General features: G+C 41.8%; 1 protein-coding gene across 1 annotated transcript in view; it reads right to left on the minus strand.

The window, feature by feature from the left end:
* Smim17 (small integral membrane protein 17) overlaps positions 1 to 16,288 on the minus strand; it is a 47,918-nt gene that overhangs the window by 31,086 nt on the left and 544 nt on the right. The gene's annotated exons all lie outside the window — the stretch shown is intronic.

Below are 16,288 nucleotides of genomic sequence, written 5' to 3' on the forward strand. Positions count from 1 at the left end.
TAATCAAAACACCAAATGCACAAAACAACAAAAGAATATTAAAAGCAGTAAGGGAAAAGGGTCAAGTAACATATAAAGACAGACCTAACAGAATTACACCAAACTTCTTACCAGAGACTATGAAAGCCAGAAGATCCTGAACAGATGCTGTACAGACCCTAAAAAAACACAAATGCCATTCCAGGCTACTATATCCAGCAAAACTCTCATAGAAAGTTTTCTTAGACTTCTCTCATAGAGAACTACAAAAGCCTACATTCAACAAAACTAGAAAATCTGGAAGAAATGGACAATTTTCTAGACAGATATCAGGCAAACTTATGAGACACAATGAAAGCAGTGGTAAGAGGAAAACTCATAGCTCTGAGTGCCTCCAAAAGGAAACTGGAAAAAAGCTTATATGAGCAGCCTGACAGCACACCTGAAATCTCTAGAACAAAAAGAAGCAAATACACCCCAGAGGAGTAGACAGCAGGAAATAGTCAAACTGAGGACTAAAATCAACCAACTAGGAACAAAAAGAGCTATACAAAAAAATCAACAAAACCAGGAGCTGGTTCTTTGAGAAAATCAATAAGGTAGATAAACCCTTAGCCAGACTAATGAGAGGGCACAGAGACAGTACCCAAATTAACAAAATCAGAAATGAAAAGGGAGACATAACAACAGAAACCAAGGAAATATAAAATATCATCAGATCCTACTCAACAATGTTGTTGTAAAAATATAAAAAGTAAAAGAAATATGGGTTGTCTTTTACCCTGCTAGGTCCTGCACTGTGGTGCCCCAAGATATCTGCTAGATAGCTTGGCAGAAACACGTCCCAACTCCTCGGCAGCCCAGTGTCTCCTGATGCCACACACTTTCCTACACTCAAATCGTCACATAAAAGAACACATAACACAATAATCTTTGACCCAATTGATAAGATATAATTGCCCACCTAAACATACAAAGCCCGGTACCATCCATCCCTTAGGAACATTAATAACAACCTGTAAATACACAGAGCAGAATCTTAACGTCAGCCTCCATTGTCCTGTTATGGCTTCTCTCTCTCCTCTTTCTCTCTCTCTCCTGTCTCTTCCTTTCTCTTCTAGTCTCCTCCTCTTCCTTCAAAATTCTCTCCTGCCCATCCTTCCTTCTCCTCCAATGACAGGCCTCCTTCTATCCTGTACCTGCCCCTCACCTGTACTTTACAAATTCAATGGAGAGAAGGTTCTGGTGAAGTCACCTGATTGCTGAGTATGTGACTAGGCAGCTGTCCTTGGGGCACTGGAATTAGCAGCAAAATACAGATAACTTCAGGGCAAACCACAACACGACAAAACTAGAAAAAGGACAATTTTCTAGACAAATACCAGGCACCAAAGACCTAATACCAATACTCTCCAGACTATTCCACAAAATAAAAACAGAAGGAACCCTACCCAATTCTTTCCATGAGTTTCCACAATGAAACTTATACCTAAACCTCACAAAGACCCAACAAAGAAAGAGAACTTCAGACTAATTTCCCTTATGAATATCAATGCAAAAATACTCAATAAAATTCTCTCAAACAGAATCCAAGAACACATCAAAACGATCACCCATCATAATCAAGTAGGCTTCACCCCAGTGATGCAGGGATGGTTAAATATACAGAAATCTATCAACATAATCCTCTATATAAAAATACTCATAGAAAAAAATCTCATAATCATCTTATAAAATATGAAGACAGCATTTGACAAAACTCAACACTCCTTCATGATAAAAGTCTTGGGGATCAGGAAGTCAAGGCCCATATACCTAAACATAGTAAAAGCCATATACAGCAAACCAGTAGCCAATATCAAACTAAATGGAGAGAAACTTGAAGCAATCCTACTAAAATCAGGGACTAGACAAGGAGGCCCACTTTCTCCCTACCTATTCAATATACTACTCAAAGTCTTAGCCAGAGCAATTAGACAACAAAAGGAGATCAAATGAATACAAATTAGAAAGGAAGAAGTCAAAATATCACAATTTACAGATGATATGATAGTATACTTAAGTGACTACAAAAATTCTACCAGAGAACTCCCAGCAAAGTGGCTGGGGATAAAATTAACTCAAACAAATCAGTAGCCTTCCTCTACTCAAAGTATAAATAGGCCGAGAATGAAATTAGGGAAATAACACACTTCATAACAGCCACAAATAATATAGAATACCTTGGTATGACTATAAGCAAGCAAGTGAAAGATCTGTATGACAAGAACTTCAAGTCTCTGAAGAAACAAAGATCTCAAGATGGAAAAATCTCCCATGCTCATGGATTGGCAGGACTACTATAGTAAAAATGGCCATTTTCACCAAAAGCAACCTACAGATTAAGTGCAATCCCCATCAAAGTTCCAACTCAATTCTTCATAGAGTTAGAAAGAGCAATTTGCAAATTCATTTAGAATAACAAAAATAGAATAGCGAAAACTATACTCAACAATAAAAGAACTTCTGGAGGAATCACCATCCCTGACTTCAGGCAGTATTATAGAGCAATAGTCATAAAAACTGCATGGTATTGGTACAGAGACAGACAGATAGATCAGTGGAACAGAATTGAAAACCCAGAAATGAACCTACACACCTATGGTCACTTGATCTTTGACAAAAGAGCTAAAACCATCCAATGAAGAAATTTTGATTTTCAACAAATGGTGCTGGTTCAACTAGAGGTCAGCATGTAGAAGAATGCAAATCAATCCATTCTTATCACCCTGTACAAAGTTTAAGTCCAAGTGGATCAAGGACCTTCACATTAAACCAGATACACTCAACCTAATAGAAGAAAAAGTGGGGGAAAGCCTTGAACACATCGGCACGGGGAAAATTTTTCTGAACAGAACATGAGTGGCTTATACTATAAGAGCAACAATAAACAAATGGGATGTCATAAAATTACAAAGCTTCTGTAAGGCAAAGGACACTGTCAATAGAACAAAATGGCCAACAACAGATTGGGGAAAGGTCTTTACCAATCCCACATCCAATAGAGGGCTAATATGAAATATATACAAAGAACTCAAAAAGTTAGACTCCAGAGAATTAAATAACCCTATCAAAAAATGGGGTACAGAGCTAAACAAAGAATTCTCAACTGAATAATATCTAATGGCTGAGAAGTACATAAAGAAATGTTCAACATCCTTATTTATGAGGGAAATGTAAATCAAAACAATCCTGAGATTCTACCTCACACCAGTCAGAATGGCTAAGATCAAGATCTTAGGAGACAGCAGATGCTGGTGAGGATGTGGAGAAAGAGGAACACTCCTGCATTGTTGGTGGGATTGCAAGCTGGTTCAACCACTCTGGAAATCAATCTGGAGATTCCTCAGAAAATTGCACATAGTATTATTACCTGAGGACCCAGCTATACCACTGCTGGGCATATACCCAAAAGATGCCAACATATAATACAGACACATGCTCCACTATGTTCACAGCAGCCTTATTTGTAATAGTCAAAAGCTGGAAAGAACCTAGATGTCCTTCAATAGAGGAATGTACACAGAACATGTAGTACATTTACATATAAAGTACTAGTCAGTTATCAAAAAACAATGACTTCATGAAATTCTTAAGCAAATGGATGGAACTAGAAAATATTCTGAATGAGGTAACCCAAACATAAAAGAACACACATGATATGCACTCACTGATGAGTAGATATTAGCCCAAAAGCTCAGAATACCCAAGATACAATTCCCAGACCACATGAAGCTCAAGAAGAATAAAGACCAAAATGTGGATGCCTAAGTACTTCTTAGAAGGACAAAATACTCACAGGAGGAAATACGGAGACAAAGTGTATAGCAGAGACTAAAGGAAAGGCCATCCAGAGATTACCACCCATGAGGATCCATCCTACATGCCGTCACCAAACCCAGATACTATTGGGAATGCCAAGAAGTGCATGCTGACAGGAGTCTGATATGGATGTCTCCTGAGAGGCTCTGCCAGAGCCTGGCAAATAGAGTGGTAGATGCTCCCAGACAACCATTGGACTGAGAATGGGGTCCCCAATGGAGGAGTTATAGAAAGGTAGCTGAGGGGGTTTGAAACCCCTTAGGAAGAACAATATGAACCAACCAGATTCCCCAGAATTCCCAGGGACTAAAACACCAACCAAAGAGTAAACATGGAGAGACCCATGGCACCAGGCGCATATGTAGCAGAGAATGGCCTTGTCAGGCATCAATGGGAGGATAGGACCTTGGTCCTGTGACAGCTTGATTCCTCCATTGTAGGGGAATGCCAAGGTGGGGAAGTGGGAGGGATTAGATGGGTGGGAGCACCCTCATGGAGGCAGGGGGTGGGAGTATGGGATAGGGGGTTTCCAGAGGGGAAACAGGGAAGGGAGATAACATTTGAAATGTAGATTAAGAAAATATCCAATAAAAAATGAAAAAAATACACATAGCATTTATTTTATTTATTGAGTGTGTGCATTACACATGTGCATGAAATGGTATGCTTGTGAGAGGCAGAGGGCAACTTGCTGGAATTCGTTCTTTCTCTCCACCATGTAGGACACCAAGCTTGGCAGCAATAACCTTTACCCACTGAGTCATGAAAGTACAAAGAGACACACAAAACAATAAAATGTAACTCATACTAAAGCCTATGAGATGGTTCAGTGTGGTAGTGACTCCAAGAGTCTGTCTACCTACTCATCTACATATCTATCATCTGTCATCTTTCTATCAGTGAGGGGGGGCTACTGGAAATAGAACTAAGGTCTCATGCATGATAGACAAGTGTTCTTACACTGAGCTACCAGAGCCCAGAGAAGACCTACGTGGCACTTGTACTAAGACCTAAAAGATGGGATGGAGCTAGTTAAATAAGAACCCATGGCAGAATGAATCAATAAAGCCACAAAGGAATAAAGAGAACAATGTGGGTAGTGAAGCTAGACAAGGGACAGAAGTGAGATATAAATTCTGAAAGGCATCCAGGGACTTGAAAGCACAAGAAGGTTGTTGGGTTTGATTGTGGGTTGCTTGGGAAGCAGTAGCAGAGAACTGAGGAGTGTTGGGATGAACTCTAATTTACATTATGAAAGTGTGCCCAAAATCTCTGTGTGGGGAATGCAACAGAAGGGAGCATGATGGAAAGACTGTATAAGAGGGTCCTGCAGTGACAGTTGTGAGAGGAAATGGTGGCCTGAAGTGCAGTGGTCATTAGATGACAAATGTGGATATATTTGACACTCACCATATCTAGCCTCACTACCCACATTGTTCTCTTTATTCCTTTGTGGCTTTATTGATTCATTCTGCCATGGGTTCTTATTTAACTAGCTCCATCCCATCTTTTAGGTCTTAGTACAAGTGCCACTTAGGTCTTCTCTGGGCTCTGGTAGCTCAGTGTAAGAACACTTGTCTATCATGCATGAGACCCTAGTTCTATTTGGTCTTGGAGCTAAGAAGGCTGATAAGCAGATTGCTTTGATGTATAAAAGCAAGGGATGAATCTAGGAAGACCTGGGCCACGAGTCCATGCAACTGAATGCCATGTAGTATATTGAGTGGTATCAGTGTTTGTTTGTTTGTTTGTTTGCAGTGAAAACCCAGACCTGTGTTTCTGTGGGTGAGGTCCAAGACATCCTTGAAGGAAACAAATATCCCCAAGCAGAAACTCTACGATTCAGAGATTGGAGAAGTAGGCTTAGGATACTGCTAAAAAATAAAAATAAAAAAGCTGCAATTTGATCTCTGATGCTGGAAGTTCCCTTTGAGCAGCATGCTGTGCTAAGCCAGTGGAATATGTCTGACCTGCTGAACCATTTGTAGGTGAGTTGTCTCTGGTCCTAACCAGTTTGGGGGTGGAAGGGAAGAGCCAGAAACTGCAGAAACCACTCACCTACTCAACCACTGCAGAAACTGCTTTCCTTCAGTGTTGGTCAGAGCTAAACAGCTTTGGGGACTGTCTGCAGTTCTGAAACCAAGAAAGTATGCTGTCCGTGGTGCTGAACCACGGTCCGTAACGCACCAGACAGCGACTACGCTATCCGTGGTGCTGAACCACAGAGCAATGTATGCGGACTAAAACGACTGCAGCTATGCGCTGTCCGCGGTGCTGACTCACAGCACCACGAATTGCCCCAACCTAGGACCAGTTACTACATGACCTATATTGGTGCTGATTTTATGCAGTATAACAGAGAGATCTCCTTAACCTCCAATACAGACACCTCAAGTAACTACCTGAGTAGGAAAAAACCCCGCTGTTGGGGCTGGGGATTTAGCTCAGTGGTAGAGCGCTTACCTAGGAAGCGCAAGGCCCTGGGTTCGGTCCCCAGCTCTGAAAAAAAAAAAAACCCGCTGTTGCTGGGAAACACAGTTCTCTGGAGACTGTGGAGAGCACAGGACAGAAGCTAATTAAGACAAAAACTGCAGAGTCACTTTAAAGAGGCAGCTTTAGTCCTCAGTAGAGTACGGTCAGATGTCTCCTTCAAGTACTCTCCACCTTCATATATAAAGGTGGAGATATATTTAAATTTTATTACACCCTCTATACATTTTTTTAACTGAATTTCTAAAACATCCTTGGAAGGCAATGCAGGAAAAAAAACTGGAATGACCTGCCTCTGGTTCAGGCTGCTGATTTTCAGTATAGTAAAGTGTGATCCTGAGTTCTTATGGTTATTTTTATGTTGTAGGGTGGGGTCATAAGAAAGGTGTAGATACTGGGAGCTAAGGAAGTAGCCCAATAAATAAAAACACCTGCCATGACAGTGTGAGGACTGCTATTCAGATCCCCAGCACCAATGTGAATGCCATGTGAGTATGGAAGCCTTCCTGTATTCCCAGCGGTGTGGGAAGCAGAGACAAGGATAACCCAGAGCAAGCAGGCTAGCCTATCTATCCAAAATGGTGATCTCCGGGTTCAGTGAGAGGCCCTTCCTTGATATATGAAGGTGAAGAGTGCTTGAGGAAGACATCTGACATCAACTTTGGTCTCCCACATGCATGTGCACCTTCATACATGCATGCACCCATGTACAGTCAAAAACATGCATACACTAAAGGTTTGCATCTGTGCGCTGTCCACGGTGCTGACACATGGCCCCTAACCTCAAACCAGTAACTAAATTCGAAAAAGAGAGGGGTGTGATTGCTAATTTATAAAGGTATATCATTACTACATATTACTTTGAACACTTGAAAAGATGAACTTTGAATGGTATTTTATTTTTTTCTAAGTTTTATTTATTTGTTACATAAGAGTACACTGTAGCTGTCTTCAGACACGCAGAAGAGGGCATCAGATCCCTGTATGGATGGTTGGGAGCCACCATGTGGTTGCTGGGAACTGAACTCAGGACCCCTGGAAGAGCAGTCAGGGCTCTTAACCACTGAGCCACTTCTCCAGCTCAAGTGGTATTTTCTTAATGATAAAAAGGTTTGCAATTTAAAAATGCTTCAGGTACCTGTACTTTAAAATGTAACCAAACCTATCTTGTAAAGTAGTAAGTACCTTTGTTGTCTTTTGTATCCCCTTAAGTGAAGAATAGGCATATCTATTACTGTCTGTCAGAATTAGCTTTGAGTTATGTGTGTTTTGAATTATGCAGGCTCTTTAAAGAAAAAGTCACTGGAATAAAATCCACTTCCTAAAAACATGAATTAATTAATTAATTAATACACACATACATACATACATACATACATACATACATACATACATACATACATACCTAAATAAATGAAGATTTGGTCACCAGGGAGAGGTACATCATCAAAGATATGAGGAACCTTTGTCCTAAAATGGCCTCACAGATCAGAACCCACTTGTAATGCAGCGTTAATGTTTTTAACTTATTTTTAACTTACATTGTGGCACTCAGAGGACAGCTTGAGGGAACCGGTTCTCTTCTTCCACTATATGGGTCCCAGGACTGAACTCAAGTTATCAGGATTGGCAGTAGATGTTAAGATATCTCACCATGCCTTGAAGCATTTTCTTCTCCTGTCTAATCCTTCTTCAAACTGCTAAGTGTCTCTCATTCTTTTGTTTCTAGAATGAGGAACTAGAGGGACAAGGGGGTCAAATAAAACTTGCTTGGAGCTACTCAACTGGGCTCCGATTCTTCTCCCTCTTGCTTCTTCTCCAACAGCACTTCAAATTTGCACACCTTGTCATAACATCTTCTGCATGGCAATGGGAGCTCCAATCGTGATGAGTTTATAAACCCTACTGTGCCTGGACCTCCACACAGCTGCCCTTGGTATCGCTGCTTTCTGTAGAACGAGCAAAGATGGAGGTTCTCTTCCTACAAGCTTTTAACAATTATAGCAGTTCTCAAAGGACTAGCAATGCTAGAGATGCTTATTAAAATATTACTCGGGATATTGACTCCAGGCCACAGATTCTCTGGGACACACCACCAGGAATCATAGAATCATAGCAGGAGTCTCAAGGTGGCAGGGACCTAAACCAGCTGGCCACATCACATCTACAGTCAAGAGTAGAACAGGATGGCTGTCAGCATACCTAATCCAGCTCTCTTTCTCTAAACTTAAGCGATCTAGGGCCCAAGCTCAGAAAATGGTGCCACCCACAGTGGGCTAAGTCTTTCCACATCAATTAATACAATTAAGAATCCCCAACATACATACACTGGGATGACCTGTGAACCAACCCAATGTAGCCAGCCAGTGTCTCTTCAAGACACTCTTCTCGGGTAGTTCAAGATTGTATCAAGTTGAATAAAGCCATCCCACCTACCTTTGTATACTTTCTAAAGAATTCTAATTCAAATGGCTTATAATGTAGTAGCATAAATAACCAACATTTTTTAAATTCTTATTTTTCATGAAGTCACTAATAACTGAAGATTGTCATATCTCTAAAATTGAAGTTGAATTTGTTGGGGGGGATATATATCATCACTCTAACATGCATTTCCTTGATTACCAGCAAATTATCATTTCCAGGAAATAATCCTGGAAATTTCCCACTAATTGCTTATATTTCCCATGTCAGTTGCCAATGTTGCTGCTAGGCCTTAGCACAGGGCCTTGCCCAACCTAGACAAGTACACTACAGGTAAGCTCATCCCCAGCCCTGTAATATGACTTTGAATATCAAGGGCCATACCCCTTTGCCACCCACATTTGTTTCTTCAGAGTGGTCTTTGTCTTGTGTGTGTGTGAGAGAGAGAAAGACAGACAGACATACAGACAGATCTTGCATCAATTTCAAAGAAACCAATGTCATCTTCTGGGTTACCTGTAATGCTTAATTACAGCCTTGTCAATTTCCCTTGTACTTCTTTTACATTTAAGTCTTCAGTCTCTTAGGCTTTCCTGTGTGAAACCACAAATCTGTGTTTTTCTAGAGAGGTAAGTGCCCCAATAACACTTGGTTAGCCCATCTCTTCCCTACTCCAAGTGAAAACCCTAAAATTAAGCATAGGAAATCTGAAAGTTCTACACACAATCTGAGTAAAACTTCCCGTATCATAGACAATTTGGGCTGGTGAGATGGCTCAGCAGATAAAAATGTCTGTGCAAATGCCCTGACAAACCTGAGGTTAATCCTGGATCTCACAGCAGCAGCAGAGAACCAATGCCTGAGAGTTGTCCTCTTACCTTCCACATGTGCTATATCACATGTTCATACATATGCACATATAACATACACACACCCGAATGCATGCACACCTAGCACACACACCTTCATACATGCACATGTTCATACATACATACACACACATCACACACACACACACACACACACACACACACACACACACACACACACAATTTAGAAACTAAACCCTACCTTCAGTTCTTTTTTTTTTAAGATTTTTTTAAAGGTTTATTTTATGTATGTGAGTACACTGTAGCTGTCTTCGGACACACCAGAAGAGGGCATTGGATCCCATTAAGATGGTTGTGAGCTGCCATGTGGTTGCTGGGAATTAAACTCAGGACCTCTGGAAGAGCAGCCAGTGCTCTTAGGTGCTGAGCCATCTGTCCAGCCCACTTACAGGTCTTTAAGCACCATGACCAACAACATTCTCATGGTCCTGCTTAGGTCACAGATTCTCCAGTAGACACTCATACCATGACTATTTACCATGAGCCTGTCATGCTCTCACCGCACCTTGGTTTTGATGGCTCTAGCTACTCCCTCGTCCTCTGCCTCCAATGTCATTCAAGGTTTCCCACACCCAGCACTCCCTACAGCCTCCTTCAAATTTATCTTTATGGCACACAGTATGTATTTATCGCACAGCACTGTGGTGTGTGTCTTCTCCCAACCAATCTGAAACCATGTCCATTTTGTACCATGTTCTATCCCCAGCACCCAAAACTCTACCTGATCATTACTAAATGTTCACTGTCACCAGAATGAGTACAGCAGTCATGAACAGTAAACTACAACCCTTCCTATAATCACAAATGTGTACAGTCAGACTCAGGCTGTCCACTGCAAAGTACATTGGAGTTATTGCACTATCAATGACTATTTAACTTGAGAAACATGTTCACCCAACTATTTCTGTGAGACACATCTCGCTTCCCTAATACTTGCTTTGAAAAGGGTCTCCACTGTGTAGACCAGGCTGGCCTCAAACCCACAGAGATCCATCTCTGTCTTTTAGGCACAGGGATCAAAGGCGTTCGCCACCACACCCAGCTGCATCCATGCTATTTTAGAGGTTAAAGCACTGAGCCACACGTTCAGTTGACGCGGTACAGCTATTCACCTGTTGAAGCTTTCTCATTTGTTTTTAATACTGTCCCCTGGGAAACCTTTCACAGTAACAACAACAGGATGCTATTCTAATTGACTGATTCTGTCAGGTGAGGAGGACTCATCATCAACAGTGTTATCTGTGATACTGACATTCTACACAAAGAGTGGTAAACCATTATTTTACTTCCTGGGGCAACTTTACTGCCACCTGTGAGAGCAAAGGCTTCTCTCTGTTCCAAGACTGTAGGTTTCCTAGTTTTGGTCCACCATCTTTTTCTTACAGCTCCTTGTAAAGCAAGGTTTCACTGCATAGCCCTGGAACCCACTATATAGACCAGGCGGGCCCTGAACTCCCAGACATTGTCCTGTCTCTGGCCCTCTGCCTTGAGAATGGTAGAGTTAAAGGCATGTACCACCACAGCAAGCTGAGGAAGCATTTACTCCAATAGCTAACGTTCATTTAGCACTAACTATATACCCAGGATTGCATAGTAAGCCTTTAATATTTGCCTATTTTATGTTAAAAATGTATTTTAAATGGAAAACAAACATCATCATATATTTTTATTTTTTAAAGATAAAACTGCACTTATTAGATGGTGTTAGAGAAGCGCAAGATGGACAATAGCTTCACATTATCACAGAAACACAGATGACAAGGTTGTATCTTGCACTACAATGATATAATGTGGATTTGAAAGGGGCATTTAGAAGGCTGAAACTACAGGCCTTGGTGGCAGGTGGTGAGAAAGAAATGCCCCAGGATGACCCTTCAGGTTGAGTGCGCTGATGGTGTGCAAGACAGGCACTCTGCCTGAAGGCTTTTCCACATCCATATCCCTAGGGCTGTCCTGTGTGCATTCTCTGATGCTAAGCAGAACGGAACCCTGACTAAAGGCTTACCTACAGTCAACACATTCATAGGACTTCTCTCCAGTACGGGTTCTCTGATGAAGAGGAAGGGTTGATATTCTGTTAAATGTTTCTCACAACCACTAAATTTTATCTGTTTTTCTCCAAAGTCTGTATGTATTTGTTCATGACAATGTGTGTTCTTATCTGTATTGAAATTAGGCATTCTCTTAGGTAAGATAATGTCGTGGTCCCTTTTCATAAGGGCTTCTCTATGAGTGAGCATCTCATGCCTAAGAAGTGCTCTCTGACCAACTGATTACATTTCACGAAGTCTTCACATCACCAGTTTCCACCTAATGCACCAGTCCAGGGCACACTTTGTAAGTCTCTCCACCATTCTCGCCTTGGAATATGTGTCCTGATTTGAATGTAATTCTTTAGTCACCCACATGTACTCCAGGTCTGAAAGATAGTGGCAGACAATTCCTCTAGTAGGTGTTAGAAAGAAACCCCGCCAATCAAATGGTTATTGGAACCCAGAAGAGGCCTGTGGCTTTTACCGTCTCTTAAGTGAAGTCAGATGCCACAACCATCCATGCATACCTGGAATGAACCAGCACTGGCCACAAGACAATATTATATACAGCCTTTCCTTTGCACCGATATTAGTATTTGGAATTTATCTACAACTTACATTTTTGGTGGTTTTGGTAAACTCTGTTGTCAAAGAGCCTGCTGTCTTTATCAACAATGATTTTGGTAAGCTTTCTTTTTCATTTTATATTAAAATAATTTTTAAAGCTTTATGTGCATGAGTTTTCCCTGCCTGTAGGTGTATGTACCACATACGTGCCTGGTACACGAAGAGGCCAGAATTGTACATCAGAACTGGAGTGACAAATGTCTGTGAGCCACCGACTTGGTGCTGAGAACCAAACGCGGGTCCTTCGCAAGAGCAGCAAGTGCTCTTAACCACTGAGCCAGCTCTCTGACCACAGCTTGCTTTCTTACTATTTACCCCAAGTTTCATTCTAAGTAATGTGGAGGGCATTTTCCCTTTAAGGGTTTATGGATTTGTGAAGCCATTTAGATTGTGGCTTATCCTCTTTTGGTGGGAGGTGGCAGCTCAGAAACAACTTCCTGTGTTGCTTTCTGATCTCTCTTGGATTTGCTGTGCTCCTCTGTGGTCTCCTACAATACCACCCTTTCCACCTAGGTTTTCAGCTTAGTGACACATGTTTATGATTTTGTTTTATTTATTTAAACTTGGGGAGGGGTAGTCACTGAGGGTCAAATCCAAGGCCTGGCATAGGTAAACCCACACCCTAACTCTTCATACGCTTCTTTTAAGTCCTTTGTGTCTGTGGATTTGTACATTTCCACTCACTTGTCCTCAAGTTACATGTTTTATTGCTTTTCTTAAAGACAAGCATACTTGATTTCATTAGATACAGTTTCCCCATTCATTTATTCCTACTCTGATCTCTACAAACACCAATGAGTATTGATAACTTATTTTGGCTTAATTCATTCTGTTCTTTATCTCGAATTAGATGCTTATTTGTCCCACTTTTCAGCTGCTGTGACAAAACACTCTAAACTTAGAAAAGAAAGGGATTTATCTCAGCTTACACTTCCAGGTCACAGTCCATCAGCAAGGGAAATCAGGGCAAGACCCAGGCAGGAGGTGAAGTAAAGCTGAGGAAGAATACGGCCCCTGACCCGCTCACCCGCTCAAGCTCAGCTCCATTCCTTGTACGACTCAAGGCCACCTGATCAGAACTATGGGAACATCAGTGGAACAGAAGTCAAGAAACAGACTTTGGTATGCATAGGAAATAAATAAACGTAAATGTGGTAGGTTGTATCAGTGGAGAAGAAACACAAGAACTTCTACTGTAACCAGTAAAGAGAGAGTCGGAGAGGAATCTGGCAACAAACAGCAAAGGGAAGAAGCTCCTGAGTATGACTTCTCCAGCTTTAATCACCGTGCGCTTGCCTGGCCACAGACCTCTGAACAGCTCTCCTTCTATTTCCCACAGCTCCTTCTCTTGCTCCAGGAAAATCACATCTGGTTTAGAAATGCAGAAGACCTCGGACTGGAGAGATGGCTCAGATGGTTAAGAGCACTGACTGCTCTTCCAGAGGACCCAGGTTCTATCCCAGGACCCACCTGGAAGCTCACAGTCCTTCATAACTCCAGTTCTAGGGTATCCAATGCCCCCATCTGACCTCTATGCACTCACAGATGCAAAAAATAAAATAAAATAAATCTTTTTTAAAAAAAAGAAATACAGAGACATGCACATAAAATATGAAAGTTGACTGTGAAGTTTGTAAGCAAGGGCTACTGTTGGTCTAAAGAGGGATAGTGTCAGAAACTGATAGAGACCTAAGAAGATCCGGAGTCACGGTGAGTGCCAGTGCTACCCTTACCCACGGCAACTGGGTTCCTGTGGTTGTCCAGCATCACCTTCCTGTACAGACTCCTCTGCACAAGATTCAGCCATTCCCACTCATCTTGGGAGAAATTTATGGCCACATCTGTGGGAGTTATTAAGCCCTAAAATGACACAAACAAAATCTTAGCCGAGGTCCCTGGGGTCATTGGCACTAGGGCAAAGAGTCGCACTGTTCTCATTTACGGGATAAAAGAATGTGCAAGTCTATGGCCATACCACCCTGAATGCGCCCGATCTCGTCTGATCTCAGAAGAATGTGCAAGCAATCCCAAAGGTCTGAAGGACCCAGGTGAGATACTCTCTCCGCTGCAGCCTTGGCTGTGTAACTTGTGTACTTTGCTGTGTGGATGTTGCTACACCACACAGTGCCAACAAAGGCTTTGTTCCAGGTACAGCTCAGGAATTGCAAGTCCTTTGACCACTTTCCCCTCCCAGCAGCGAGTCAAACTCGGCTGTTACATCCCCTACAAAGATCCGTCACCAAGGAGGCACGGAGTTAAGTGAAATGGACTTCCTGGTGGTTTGAATGACAAATGTTCCCCACAGACTCAGGTACTGGAACACTTGATTCTGAAGTTGGCAGAACTGTCTGGAGAGGCTGTGGACATCTTAGGAAATGGTAGCCTCCTGAAGAACGTACAACACTGGGGGTAGACGCTGAAAGTCTTTCAAAGGGAAACAAACATTGCCAAATCCTACAAGACTTTATTTCAGTAGGGAAAGAAGGAATATGGACTACTGACTTGCTCAATGGGGACAGGTCTTTAGCCAACTTGACTCTGTCACTTACACTTATTCCTGGTTCTTCATTTGTAGGAGGACTTCAATTAGAGAGCACACAACTGAGGAAGAAGAAGTTGTGGAGATCAAGTTGCAGATACAACTCAGAAACACACCAGCACACCACGCACACACACACACACACACACACACACACACGCTCGCACACACACACAAGCCAGACCAAGACTGAGTCCAACTGATCAGCTCTTCAGTGGAAACCTAAATATAGCTAAGAATTCCCTTCCACTCTAGATTTGCAGGTTGAACACAACCAACCAATCCTTCAATGTTTCCCCCAGCCAGACCCATTCATGAACAGAGATGTAAAGAATATGACGCATATTTAATACTTTTTCTAATTTTTAAAAAAATTGTATCTTATATATGTATGGATGTTTTGACTGTATGTATACGTGTATACCACCTGCCAGCCTGGCCCATGGAGGCCAGAGAAGAGCACTGGCTTCCCTGGGACTAGAGTTACTGACAGTTGTGAGCCATAGTATGGATGTAGACTGAAGCCAGGTCTTCTGGGTTAGCAGCCAGTGCTCTTACCCACTGAGCCATTGCTCTGGTCCTTTTAATACTCTTTTAATTTTTCAGAATCTTCAAAAAGAGGAATAACATCACCATTTTATATACGAAATCCCTAGGAAAGCTTTTCTACAAATCAAACAGCCTGTAAGTAAGAAGAAATAGTCACCAAGCTAAGTCTGCCAGACCCCAGTACTCTTTATTCAAGTAGACACTACAAAATACACCTCTCTGTGAAACTAACTAGTCCAGCTTTGATGAGCCGTGTTCCCCAAAGGCTGTAACTTTAATACAACAAATAGCCCTTGTGAGTTTCAGAGAATTGCCTGAGACCCAGTTTTCAGTTTGCTTCATGGCAAATGAGCTTTGAAGAAGTCCCTTGTTACCTACTCTGACTTGTTCCTTTAATTACAAAGGGGGAGAACAGCTGTATTAATTCTAAAGTTTTTAATGTATGTGTGCATGTGGGGGGGGGTGCGCGCGCATGCGTGTTTGTGTGTGTATGTGTGTGTGTGCACGTGTGTGTGCCTGAATTGTGTTATCTGCATCACATGCATGCAGAACCGAGGATGTCTGAAGAGAGCATAGGATCCCATGGACCTGAAGTTACAGATGGTTGTGAGTCACCATGTAGGTGCTGGGCATTGAGCCTGGGTCTTCAGCAAGAGCAGCAAGTGCCCTTAACTGCTGATATGTCTCTTCAGCCCCTGATTCTGACTGTTTTAGTACAAATTCCATCACCTTCTCAAAAGATTAGTATAATAAAATGAACTCTTAAGTGAACTCATATGTGGCAGTCCCTGCACCCAGGATGTGTGAGCTCATTTAATCTTTATGAAAGTCTTATGAAGAATATATTAGAGTTCTCCATTTAGCCTAAGAACTAAGAGTCATTGTCTTAGTGAGGG

The sequence above is a fragment of the Rattus norvegicus genome, chromosome 1 (genome assembly GCF_036323735.1).
Source record: "Rattus norvegicus strain BN/NHsdMcwi chromosome 1, GRCr8, whole genome shotgun sequence".
In the NCBI taxonomy this organism is placed as follows: domain Eukaryota; kingdom Metazoa; phylum Chordata; class Mammalia; order Rodentia; family Muridae; genus Rattus; species Rattus norvegicus.